The sequence below is a fragment of the Stegastes partitus genome, unplaced genomic scaffold (genome assembly GCF_000690725.1).
Source record: "Stegastes partitus isolate 25-593 unplaced genomic scaffold, Stegastes_partitus-1.0.2 Scaffold305, whole genome shotgun sequence".
NCBI classification, from domain to species: domain Eukaryota; kingdom Metazoa; phylum Chordata; class Actinopteri; family Pomacentridae; genus Stegastes; species Stegastes partitus.
In genome coordinates, this window is record NW_007578036.1 from 489,082 (window position 1) to 503,412 (window position 14,331).

Below are 14,331 nucleotides of genomic sequence, written 5' to 3' on the forward strand. Positions count from 1 at the left end.
TGAACCGGCGACCTTCTTGCTGCGAGGCAACAGTGCTAACCAACGTGTCACCTTGCAGCCCGCTATAAAATCCTTTATTTTTTTTCATCAGCTTTTGAATGCTGAGATTACAGAGGAGCACAATTTTTAAACAAAATCTAGAAAATTGAGGTTATTTCACTGCAGATGTTCAGTATTTATGCTGTTATTTGAGTTTTTTTCAATGAAGTGGCTCAATTGCACAAATGTGATCCAAATTTAGCATTTATTAACAATTATTATGGATATTTGTTGCATACATTTACATCTGGCTGCCATTCGTTTGTAAATATTAAATGTTTAAGAAAGACATTTCAGATTGGAATTAAGTTTCAATGAGCTCTAAGCAATTTATCAAAAAAAAAAATAGCTTACTGCAGCTTGTGAGGATTTGCTTTTGTTCTTTATTTTATACAGCTGCTAATTTATCATCTTATACATATAATATGCAATGTGTGTATGTATAATTTAGCTGGGGAATGAAAAACACATGTTCATGACGCACTCAGTGTGCTCACGTTGCAGCTGGATCAGTGGGATCACATGACCTCGGCTCGCATTGTGATTGTGATCTTAGAAGAGTCTAGTCTGTACAGTTTGACTGCAATCTTATTCTTCTGAACACCAAAACCACAAGAGCAGGTTTGACAGACTTGCTATCTTTATCTTTTTAATTACCAAAATTACACCATTTACCAGAGCAACAAATTGGAAAAACTAGAAAAAATATTGGATTTTTAATTCTCTCCCATCAGAAAACTTGACAAAGTCCAACTTATGATGAAATTTAGGGACTTTTCAGTTGAAATGCAGACAGTGTTTACACAGAGCAGAGAGAAGACAATTACAAAAACAAATGTAAAATGTAAGTTGCTGCATATCTATGGTATGTAGAGCCAGTATCTAGAGAGCATCCAGATCCTTGCTTGTGTTGTATCCGCTCTCAGATGGACGTCGCTTTGGATAGAAGCGTCTGCTAAATGAAATTGTAGAATTGTAGCCAATATTTGTTTTTCTTTTCTAGCATTGGCAACACTTGGAAACATGTTGTACAAGTAGATTTCATTCTTTTTCAACTTTGTAAATGAAATAATCAAAGAAGATCATATTCAAGGTGCAGGACTTTATACACTGCCAGTGCTTTTAGTTCAGAGCATGAATAAAATGTCTGTAACAAATGATTGTTTATATCATCAGTGAGTTTATGATTTTTCTGTTTTTGATAAATTGTTCTGTCTATATTGTGACAGAAAAATGTGCATCACAAGCTTCCAGATCCCAAGGCGATGTCTTCAAATTACTTGTTTTATCAGCCCGTCTCTGCAACTTTCTTACATTTTTTAAAATTACATTTGATATGCCATCAACTGCTGCCCTATTTTCAAACCAAAAACATTTGCACATTGTGTAACATCATTTATACAACTCTGTGCAAGTGAATGAGTTGGTGTTGTCGTGTAAAAGACACAGCGTGACCCAAACCGATGCAGCACATATGTCTGAAAGCTAGTGTTTCAGTCTTATGGACACACTGATGCACATGATTGTCTCTCAGCACTGCATTAAAGGTATAAGAGGTTGTAAAGCTATTTCGGATGGAGTCCAACTCATATGTTCTCATTTTATTGCAGCCAAATTAAGTTTCAGCATCTGATGTTGAGGATTACTACCACAACCAAAGTACAGTTTGAGACGATGCCACTGATTCTGACTCAAGAATGAATACCAACAGTTAAAGCTGAAAATGCGGCATAGACTTGTGAGACCGGTACGATCCTGGTGGGTAAGTTCTAAGTTGTTACTGGGGCATCCGAAAATATTCTGGTCAGATTTTTGCGGCTGGAAAAGGTCGGGATCAACGTTCGATAACACCTCGAGCTTCCTTCTGTGTCTGTGAATGTTGACACCTCCAGGATATCATGCCTCATTTTAGGCTATTTAGGCGTTCTCACTCTCCCACTGAGCCTGCTGCGGGGGGACCGGGAGAAGATTCAAGGGGCCACACACTACTTTTCAAACATGTTTGGCTGGATTTGGAGCCGGCTTCACACAGTCAGTCAGAGAAGTGGTGCAGGGAGAGGGCCTCCCAGGTCGGCCGCCAAAGGCTCAAAACATCAGGGATGACTCACTGCGCTGCCCAGATACAGTCCAACTTCAGCGGCTTATCAAGTGAAAAGAGAACATCACAATCCTTTTCTTCTCGGTGACCGAAGGCGAAAACTTTCTCCGAGTGCTTTCAACCCGACGGAAAAAGGCAGGAGAGGGGGGGAGAGTTTTTGAGATCTAAATACTAAATTATCTTGACAGGCCCTAAAGGAGAAATTAAAAGAGCCATTATATTGCCGAACAAAAGAGGGTGGAGGTTAAAAACCTTCATTATGCTCGGTTTCCGTTATCAGGTCGCGTGTACATCAATGGCTGAATGGTGGAAAACATTTTCATTTCGGAGCAAAAATTCACAGAGATTACGACACGGGATACTCTTGGGCTGTCCTTGAAGGATTTTCTCCCACAGGCCATGCCACCGGATAACAGATTAAAGTAAACAAGGTCAGAAGCAATGGCACTGTTCATGTTTCAGGATAAAGAAGTGGAATTTACTGTAGATATTATAGACAGTACTGAAAAATGTGAGAGAAGCTGGTCCCTATTTAAAGGTCAGAACTTTGTTTTTTTTGTTGTTATTCTGCAGGTTGATGGCACTGGATTTTTCTTTTTATAATTTCGCCCCTTCAGAGATAAAAGGGTCATCTCATTGTTCAGTAATAAGCAGTACTTTCTTCAGCTCGACAGTGGAGGACAGTGCAGCCTAATGAATCTCACTGTAAATCTTAATAGCACCCAATGAACCATTTGCATGAGTATGAGATCCTCCGGCTGCAGAAAAGTTATCTGAAATGAGCAAACGTGGTTGCAGCGGGAGAGAAGGAAGGGAAAAAAAAACCTGTTGATTCATTTTCAGGATTCAAGCGGATTGCAGCAGTCTGCGAATTCAAGTCACAACACAGCAGCATCCCACAGACTCTCCGCGGTTGCTCTTGTTAGCATGTATAATTTAGCGGGCTTCTCACCTCGCTGCCAAAACAGAGAAATTCTCTCAGATTTCCCCTTAAATTCGTTTGGAGTGGGCAGCTCGCTCGGCGGCTCGACCTCAGCCCAGAGAGAAGAGCTGCCAAACGAGAAGCTCCGCTGTTACGTGGCCAATTTCATCCTCCCTGGAGAAAAATGAGCCGAAGAATGCATTGAAGGTCAAAGTAGTATCAGCAAAAGAAAGACTAAAATAATGATTGCATTAACATGCAGCTGGGGAGCCGTGTGCTCTTTAAAGAGTTCCAGGGAGGAGGTAATACAATGGTCGCTCATTCTGTATTCTGCCACGACGCTCGAGGGGGGAGCGACGCACACAAAACAAATATGAAAGTGAATTCAGAGACACGTGTGCTCGCAGCGATGCGCGCTGACGTTCCGCGGTAACATACGAGGAAACATGCTTACGGGATCGCTGTTTGTGTCAATTTCATTTTTGATTTATTGTCACCTTTTTTTTTTTTTAATGGTTTATTTCGGCTCGGGCGCGCTTCCATTTTATTCTCCTGCATTTCAATTTGTTTGTTTGTTTTTTTCTATTTGCCTCCGTGACATTTTCATCTAAATAAATCCGTTATGCTATTCTCCATCACACACTGTCAAAGCACAAACAGCAGATTCAATGTGGAAAGAGTTCATGAAAGCGTCACTGCTGGTTTATCTCAACACCTGGTGTCCTCTGGAAAAAAAAAAAAAAAAGTAAAATATAAACCCCTGGATTTACCCCAAGTAGTTTTTGGACTTTTTTTTTTTTTTGCTCATATCACATTTTTACTCATGTGTCACTGCAATCTAAAGTCCTACATCTTTATAGAAACAGAACAACCATGACTACAGGGAGAAAAAACTCAAATCAGCATGTACAGGTGTAACCAGTACTGTTGGTACTTGTGACTTTGCCCAGTATAGTTCATCTTAGCTTATCTTTAAAATAACGGTGACCCAACATACTATAGATATGATACAACTGGTATTCTCCATTAGTTTTTATTCTTGACTCCTCCTCTCTGTGTAAACACCGCCTGCAGTTCATCTGAAAAGTTTTTTTCACGTGACTGTTGGTTGCAGCTGAGTCACAAAGACAGGGGACACCCTGGACAGGTCACCAGTCTATCACAGGGCCACACTTAGAGACAGACAACCAAGCACACTCACATTCACACCTACAGACAATTTAGCATCATCAGTTAACCTCAGCATGTTTTTGGACTGTGGGAGGAAGCTGGAGAACCCAGAGAGAACCCACACTGCACTCTACACAGAAAGATCCCGGGTGTCCTCACCGGGATGCGAACTGGGGATCTTCTAGCTGTAAGGAGAGCCACCGTGCAACCCACAACCCAAACAAACTGACTTATTCTGACGTGTTCAGTGGTCAATCAAGCGAAAAATCCACCTTTAAACTGTATTTATATTGCTGGATTTAATCAATTGCAGACATTGGTGTTCGGTGTATCTATGTCTAGTAATACTAAGTCGTTGACAATGTGTTTGCAGGCTTCCGTTGAAGATGTTTCATCTTCATAAATTTGGGCTTCCATCTGTGAGTCGGAAAACGTGGCAGTATTCTGGCAAAAATCACAATAGCTGTTGTCAAACAGTTGATTCATTATTCAGCGTCCACAGAGCAGCATGTGTGAGTAGAAGGCATCACCGCCGTGCAAATTATGGGACTGTGTTAGAACACAAAAGAAAGAGAAAAAGAAGCAGAGTAGGAGGAAAATAATATGATGCAATTTACTGTATGCCTCCTAATTTATTCCAGAAAAACAAATCCACTGTGGCTGAACAAACCAAGGGTATGAGTTACAGAAGCTCAAGTGCAATCAAGGGAAAACCCAAGGACAAAGATCACAGCGCTGGTTGATCTGATTAGTAATCTCTGGAGAAGAACGCTGCAGGACTGCCACGGCTCTGACCACTCAGCATAGAAGTGAAGGATTCCAGCAATTAGTCAGGGAGAACAATCATTCCCAGAGCTGTAAACAAGCAGCACTTAAAGCTACACAGGAATGAAAATCAGTCATTCTTGAATGTAGTAAGAAGTTTCCCGCTGGTGTTCAAAGAAAGTGCATCACTTACAAATTTCACATTTCGAACCGTTTTTTTCGTGATTGTACGTTACATGATGGATAAGAAAGATAAACAAAAGGCATTCATTAAAAGAATCACAGCTGTTTTAATATAAGCATTAGCAACCTTTGTACCATAGTTGTGGTAAACAAGATATTTATGGCTCAGATGTGAACAGAAGCTGCTTCATTTTAAATGGAAAACGAGTTGAAAAGTTCATCAGACTACATCCTGACACGAGAACAAAATGACTGAAACTTCTGCTGAGCAAAACAACTGACGCAACATTGCATCATCATCTACTCACGTCAATCACATCAGATGCAATCTGCAGGAAATATTTCCAAAAACTTTGCCTACTCTGACGACAGTTACGTTGTTTCTTCCAGAATTTTAAACAATATTTTTAGTTACTTTCTCTTTTTGAAGCTCTTTTTACATTTACTTTTATATTTAATATTTTCTGATGTTTACTGTTAATCAAAAGCACTCTCATTTGCCTTTGATTGTTTGATGTTAAATGCCAACGTGGCAGGCAAATACCAAAGCAAGATGATAGACTCCGAATTACTGCTGCATCAATGTTTTTCTATGTTATAGCTAAAGTGTTAACTGCAAGTTTACACAACCGGCAGGCATGTGGCAACATTAATATTCATTCGGAGTCATGTTTGTGAGCACATGATGAATATTAAGCACAACAGCGAGTCTCTTTCCAGCTCCGTTTTCCACCCCCTGATAAAATATCTGCATTTCACACTCATACTCTCATACTTCAAACACACTGACCGTCCTGTTTCTTGCGGTGTCGATGCAGCTCTGCAGTATTTTCATAGCATTAAACTGACACTAAAACTCCACCGGTTCAAACAGAATACATGCGAAGGTAGAGTTTCCTTTATGCTGCATATGCTTCTTTTTTGCCGTAATAACATGGGCAAGAAGATTTATTTTCCTGTGATGTTTTATGTCACAGTGATGTGGAGTTCACAACTGAACAAGCTAAAATAAAGTCCTCCAAGTCTTTTTTTTTCTCCTCGATTAAATAAGACGTTGTTGTCTTGAGTTGAAAACTTTTCCTCGCCTCATTCGCAACCGGTTCTAGGACTCACTGAGGTATCACTGCGCAGCCAATCCGAGAGCAGCATGTTGGCGGCACCACGACCTCCCTCTGCATGTATTAGACTCATTCGAGATTAGCAGGACCTAAGTAAAATCAATAACTGGTGATCAATGAACGTCTGTTAGATTTCTGTATATCATAATAACATAGGAAAAGATCATCTGATAACATCAAGGCGGCTGCAGACTTAAAGGGCCTCAGGGCATGATGGAAAACGTCTGGCTCTCACCTGATCTAACAGCTGATTGGTTTAGAAGTTGACTCAACAATTAGATGTTTGAATTGGAGAGATTTAGATTTTATTTATCCGATGTTGAAGAAATGTTGCTGTGTGGTCGATGGTATCACGTATCAGTCATAAAGGGCGAATATGAGAAATATTAAAGCATTTAACGACACCAAACATCTGGCATTCTTAAAACATCAGAATAAGTTTTATTGCCGGGTTGGTAATAAAAAAAAAAAAAAGAATGCTAAAAACGATTTTGGAGGTTTCTGCTGTGACCAATAATGGGATCAATAATCAACGCTATTATCTTTCAACTGTATTTGACTTCTTATCAATGTTCTCAGTGTATTTCTCCAATTTTAAAGGGACAGATCTGCTCAGATGATTCATGTACAAACTGATGTGAAGCTAATTTACTAGAAAATGGTGCAACCACTTACAGAGATCACAGATTACCTGCCTTGTTATTAATAAAACCACTGGAGACAAACTGATATACAAGTATCATGACATTTTAACTCATTTTACAGTAACTTAAAGCTGCTGGAAACTGTTCGACTTTTAGCAGCGCCCCCTGCTGCCCCGCCATTCATCTCGAATGAGCCGATTGGCCTACTGAGCGAAGACAGCAAGAGTCGGAGCCAATCATTCACCTGATTCCTTTTATAGACGACTGACCGAGGAGGAGAGACTCTACAGGAGAAGCCAAACCAGAGCTGCAGATGGAAGCCTGATGTTGTTTTATTAGAATAATAAGGAAATGTTTCATAATAAATTAATAGTTTATCTGCTCTGATGATTCTCTGTGAATAGGACTGTGTATAATTAGAAGATTACAAAGGATTTAATTAAGGAGAAAAGGAGGCCAGTCAGTGAGATCCGCTGTATGAAAACACACAAAAGTTTCTGACATTATGGGAACAGGATCGGAGCTGAAACTACAGGGGAGGGGGGGAGCTGACAAGAGCCGGAGGGGTTTCACTGACTGAACTGTGGCTAAAAGTAAGAAAGTCGACCAGGAACAGAAACAACCACACGGGAGCCGATGTGCCTCCAGGTCAGTTCGTGGTGAAGTGAACGATTAAAACAACAGATCTTTGAAGTGACGGACCAAAAAAGAAGTGAGCGATTATTTCCATCACTGATATAAAACGAAACATTTGCGGTGAGATCTTTCTGGAGAATACGTTTACCAGCATGCACCTGGATCAATCTAGTGTCTGGATGTTACTGGACATCATAAGCAGCATTGATTTTTGTATATTTCCATACAGATTTAAATGCATTTTCGGATTAACCTGCAAAGCTTTCAGAGTGAACGAATGTATATAATAAATCTTCTGTGGCTATCTGAAAGGGAATAACTATATTTTCTAATTACATACATGTTACATTCACTTGTAGTAGTCAAGCTAACATCCAAGATGAAACAAATGAAGCCTGCAGACACATAGAAGCATCTGAGTCCAATGCAAAAACATAATGTTCTGGTACATAATTTTAGTTTATTACCAGGATATGACAGACAAGTTTTAGTGAGAATTTTCTTCTGCCCACAAGTTGTTGGACATGATTCAGAAAATATGATGCTGTGAGGTTTTGTTTACAAGTTGCCGACAGAAAAAAGAAAAAAAAAAAAAAAAAGTCGATCTCTGTGTGGATTCTGGGTAATGGAAATAGCCTTGAGGTTGCAGGATGTGAGACTTCATTTGCAGAGGAGGGAAGACTTTAGGTTGTTTGTCACAAATGTCTTTTCCAAATCACTCCTGCGGAGAGTCGGGCTGCACAGATGAGGCCAAAACAATGATGACGATTATTTTTGATCCACTGTGAGATCGCAGTTGTCACAGTTACTCACTGACTTTAGGAACAAAATATTTAAACAGATTTAAACAGAGCTTTCGCTTCCAAGTTGTGCAACGTTCCTGCCAATTTACAAATCTTTACATTGAAATAACACTGATCCTTATTTACAAAGCAAAATACGAAGAAAATCTTTTGCCCAAAATGACATTTACAGCTGCTTTCATGCTGTGTGATACGGCGACACTTTGTGTAGCGCTGAATGTTTGTGGCGTTTTGGCACAAGTCTCCTGCGCTCTTTGCATACGAGGTCTCATTTCCAGTTCCTCCCTCTTCCACTCCGACATCCAGGATTTTTTGGGTTTTTTTCCCCACAGGTTTTCTGCAGGGGTGTGTGGTGCACAGCAGCATGACAGCTCCCCCACGAAAAAAGTGAAGCCAGAATATCTCAATTGCTCCCTGGTGGCCGGCTGTTAGTTTAGGAAGCGCTTGATTCGATATCCAGCAGAGTTTTCAATGAGCAGTGCGCTCATTTTAAACTCCAATATCACAGTTGATCATGTTCATTTAATTGTGGGGAGCCAAAACCATGAGATTAATATTCGATTAGCTGTGCAGCCCTCGCAGGGAGGAATGAATGTTGCACCTTAGGTCAGTTTTGACAAATGAGACTCAAGAGCTGATCTAAAAAAATCACCGAAACACTTTGTGTAACATATTTAAACTCTATAACCTTTGGCAGCATATTACTAACACACAAGGAAAGAAACCATTCACCTCCCATGCTAATAGTATAAAGTAATCGTAACCAGGGTAATATAAAAGCTGCGCTTCTTGAATACATATTTCATGCTTCAGTGTGAAGCTGTTTGGTTTTCTGATTTCTCTGAACACAAGGTTCATCTGGCTACTCGTGGAAAAGGTAGCGGTGAAATGGGTCAAGAAGAAAAGAACTCCTCTTCACAGAATCCACATTGTATGCAGTGTGTGAGGAACAGTGCTTTAAAAAAACCAACTATTTTGGTTGTGGAGGTCACGCTTTTGATAGGTTTGAATGCTGAAATGGATAATAGGTGACCCAGATAAACGGTGACCTTTCAATCCATTTGCAACTTTAGGTTAGTAAAATGCTACTCAAGAAGCAGTTTGAAGCCCTTGAAGACTCTGCAAAGGATAAAATGGTGTAAACATTTGATGCTTTGAGCTGCATTCTAACTTAAAGCTGTATAAATTGGCAGTTGTAGCCACTTGGGGCCAGCTGATCACGCTGAAAACACAACGTTTAATAAAGTCATTGCATGAGAGAAACGCATTGCTTTGACACGTACAGCAGCATGGATTTGGAATTGTGCTTTCTGTGAGCCGATACAAATGCAGAGCTGGTCGGAGCTGCAGAGCTGATTAGTAATTCTCTATGGGCTACTACGACTGACCCCATGTACAAACTACACATAATAATCGAACCAAATATATCAATTCGCGCTGCACTCTAGAAAACAAAGCTTGAAATAAAATACAAAGAAAATTAGCGCGTCGGTCTTTTAATAAAATCATGCTCAACCAACAAACTACATTGACAGTTTTTGCTCTGTAATCGAGGATCTTTTTTAACTTATTCAATGACTGGTAGCATAAACACAAGTTCATGAGTTAATTACTCAGAAAAATTACATTTCTATAATTGTTTGAATGCTTCCACATTATTTTATGGGAGTTTTTTATGTGCTATGTGCTTAATTATCATGGCTATGAAGCAAGCGTTTAGGTTGGCTGACATTTAAAAACATCAAGCTGCTCCAATTAAGTTTTCTTCTGTGGTTTGTCATGTTAGGGTTCATGTGGTAGCTTTTCATAAATTACTGCACAATTAAGTTTGTTTTTTTTTTGTTCTGAACTGCAGTTGTGTGTTTGAACAAATGATATTTAAATCACGAAAACAACAAATTCAAGTGTAAAAGTTTATCTAAATCACAGTATCATTCTCTGGCAAGCATGCATTCAATTACGTCGTGGGAATATGTCCCCTGAAATACTTTTACTATAAATATGCACGTTTTTGGGGAAAAACAAGATGAGGCTTTTGCAAATGCTTCAAATTGTTTTCCGAAAGCAAACTCAGCATCTATTAATTCCCTTTCAGATGTTGAGTTTCTGTCTCCTCTTTGCTGTCTTGAAGAGTGGATTTACACAAAAAAAACAACTACGGGAGGTTATTTGGAGTTCAAATATTGTAGGTTTTGTTCGGGAGAATGCTATATGCACACGGCGCTACACAACTCCACGGTTTGAATCTGCATGACCCCTCAAAAAAAAAAAGGTCCTGCACCTCTGCGGGGCAGGTGAAATTGGTAAACAACACCGCTACCACTGCTGCTTCTGTGTACTGTGGCATGTAAAAAAAAAAATACAAAGAACTTTTTTTCTGTGGCGCATATGCACACAAACAAAGCCAAAAGCAGACGGTTGCTGCAGCTATGACGTTGTGGATTTACAGTGGTAATGTCAAAGGAAGCCGAGGGGCTGAGTGCTTGTTTAATTTTATACATTTAACATGATTCCTTAAAGCTGCGCGAATCAATATTTTCTATATTAACATTGCATCAAATGATTACATGTACTGTGTAATCAGGATCACTTGCAAAGAAATTTTATCCGACTTAGTTCTCCTTTGAGCTGTAGGTTTTTTTTTAAGTCTTTAGTCATTGTTTTGGTTTTCTAACCAGCTATCAAGAGAATAATTTCCATAATTTCCAGCAGCAGCAGGCTGGTGGTTTACAAATCTGACAGACTGAGTGAGCCAGATGTGTTAAAATCACATTCATACACAAAAAGTGCCAATGAAATGTATTCACCCCCCTTGGAAGCTTTCTCTTTAATTGTTTTCCTTTAATTGCTTTTCAACATTGAATTATAATCAATTTGACAGGAATTTACAAATAAAAATGTCAGTGTGAACACAGATTTCTAACACAGTAATGTCAAGTAACTTAAAACATGAAATGTAAAAATAAGTGAGTGCATCAGCATTCACCCCATTTGAGTCACTGTTTAGTAGACGGCCACAATTACAGCATTGAGCCTGGTTTGACAGAGCTCAATCAGTTATGCACATCTGGACACTCATTTTACTCTCCTTGCAAAACTGGCCAAACTCCACCAGTTCACACAGGGATCATGACTGAATAGCCCTTTCTAATTCCAGTCACAAATTGTCAGGATGATTGAGGTCTGGGCTGAGATTCGGCCGCACCAGAACATTCATCCAGGTGTTTTTAAACCATTTCTATGTAGATTTGGATGTCTGCGTCAGATCATTGTCTTGCTGGAAAACAAATCTTCCCCCGACTAACAGCTCTTTGGCAGACTGCATCAGGTTGTCCTCCAGGATTTCATGATACTTTGCTGCATTCATTTTACCTTCTACCTTTCCAAGCCTTGTAGAGCAGATGAGCATCCCCACATCATGATGCTGCCACCGTCATGCTTCACAATAGGAGGGATGTGTTGGTGATGATGTGCAGTGTTTGGTGTCCACCAAAGTCCCAAAAAAAGCTTGATTTTGGTCCCAGCAGACAAAAGAATATTCAGGTGACTTCAGTCTCCCACATGCCTTTTGGTGAACTCTAGTCAAGATTCAATATAATTTTTTTTCCAACACTGACTTTCTCTTTGCCACTCTCCCATAAAACTTTGACTGGTGAAGTACAGGCAATCGTCCTCATCTTCTCATCTGCTGAAGCCTAGACTCCTTTAGAGGAGTCACAGGCGTCTTGGTGGCCTCACTCACTCGTCTCTTTCTTGTAGAGTCACTCAGTTTGTTAACACAGCCGCAGGCAAATGTATACATGTGCCATTTCCCTTCCCATTCTGAATAATCGATTTAAGTTCCAGTGTTTCCATCCCCTGACTTGTGCTTTTCAATAACCTTTCACAGAACTCGTTGGAGTTTTCTTTTCATAGTATAGTTACAACCAGTGACTGGACCTTCCAGATACAGGTGTCTTTATACTACAATCGCTTGAGACACGATACTTATGCAGTTACTTTACATGACTTTTTTAAAATTAATTGATATTTTGACCCAAATTAGTCTTTTTTTTTTGTGAATTTCCACGTTGAAAAGCACACAGGAGGAAAACTTCTAAGGGGTGTGTAGACTTTTTACAGGCACTATACACATTCATAAAGTGTCTGCCAGAGATGTGCATTCAGCTTGTCTTGTTGCTCACTAGCGTTCTAGAAATACTTGATGCAGCTTTAAGTTTGCTCAAATACATGGCTTTTGAAAGCGAAAGTAAATGCGCCTCAGGTTGAGCGGTCCACGGTGCCCTCATTGTAAAGTTTTGTCATGTTCTGTAACTGATAAAGCAAAACACGGCGTCTCATGAGGGAAGCATCATTTTGACGGAACGCGCTGGTTATTTAGCCAAACAAATTGCAATCATCTTCATTGAAAGTTATAACACAATACTTTTTAGTCACCTCAGAGCTTTCTTTATTGATTATTTGGGGAAGAGGGAACATTTCGGAGCTATTACCATCACTCAAATAAACAACCGCGCCTATGCAGAGCCAATTATAGTCCTATTTTCTGCTTTCACATTATGACCTCCGTTCTGTATTCTTTTGTGGATTTCTGAGGTAATTCAGAAATGCGGAAAGAAAAACCAAACCACACAATGACCATCAAACATCTCATTAGGGGGGAAAAGTCTCTGCTATTAGTCAGAGCGATGAAGCTTTAAAAATGACACAAAGCCACATCTTAAAGATGATTAATGTATTTATGGTTTATCAAAGCGACTAGTGCTGTGAGCAGCGAATCATTTCAGTCTGGCGGTTATAAGCTCAAAGGTTCGGTGTTGGAATGAAACCATAATGATAGATTGTTAATGAATACAATTTCTTGCGTGGGCTGTGGAAAACATATTATGTGCGGCTTCATTTATTTCATTATTATTTTAAACCTTTACCTCCTTATTCTATGGACTCAAGACTCAATATGCAAAAACAGTTCTCTCAAGCGCTTTGAAAACTGTGTTTTTTTAATCATTTGTCGAAGCTTTAGAGTGACACAGGTAAATGAGAGGAGAACTTTAGAAGAACAAAAGTAGAGCACATGGCGACTACAGACCTGGTAGTTTAATGTAAAGAACTGAAAAGAAAGTTTCACAATGGCTTTAAAGAAACCTAGGAGGCAAACCGATTTAGAATATGACGATCATTAAGGCTAGAGCTTCATCTACAACCCATAAATACGACATTTTATCTTTCCTCAAGTTATTCTCAGGTTATATATAAACAAAACACAAAGGAAAAGGTAGACGAGCAGCACTAGGAAGACATGATAGAGATTAAAATGCGGATCAAATCCGTCTTTGTAAATGTTGGAAAAATACTCCAGAACGTCTGTTTTCATCAATCTATCCCAGAGTACGTCGCAAATAGAGACTCGAATCTAAAGAACTTCCTTGATTGTGTGTCAGTCATGATACAGATTGGTGGCCAATAAATCATTTAAAGCTTCCAAAATTCGAAATGCATGATTTTCCTCCATTTATCAATAACTGGCAGCAATAAACGGCATATTTTAATTCTACTTATACATAATAATACCATTCGTTAGAACTGCTGCTCCTCTTGTTGCTGCACCTGTCATCGTTCCACAATTAGCCAATCAAATGTAGAAGTTTAAACATAATAACTGAGAAAATTACATTTTTTTTTTGAGGGACATTAATTGGATGAGACATGGAGGACAAACTACAACAAATATAAAAACAAACATCAATGTGAAACAATAAAGAAATGTCTCATTCTGACACTTGACAACTTTGGCTCCAACTGACAAATATATAAAACATCAACTGCTGATTAGCTTCCTCATTTATACAATGAAGTGTTGCTTGGTCCTCGTAAGTCTGTAAACACATCTGCAAGATTTGTCTTCTTGGTACAAGTTTGACAGAAGAGTTCGGTGCAGGATTATCACCGGAAG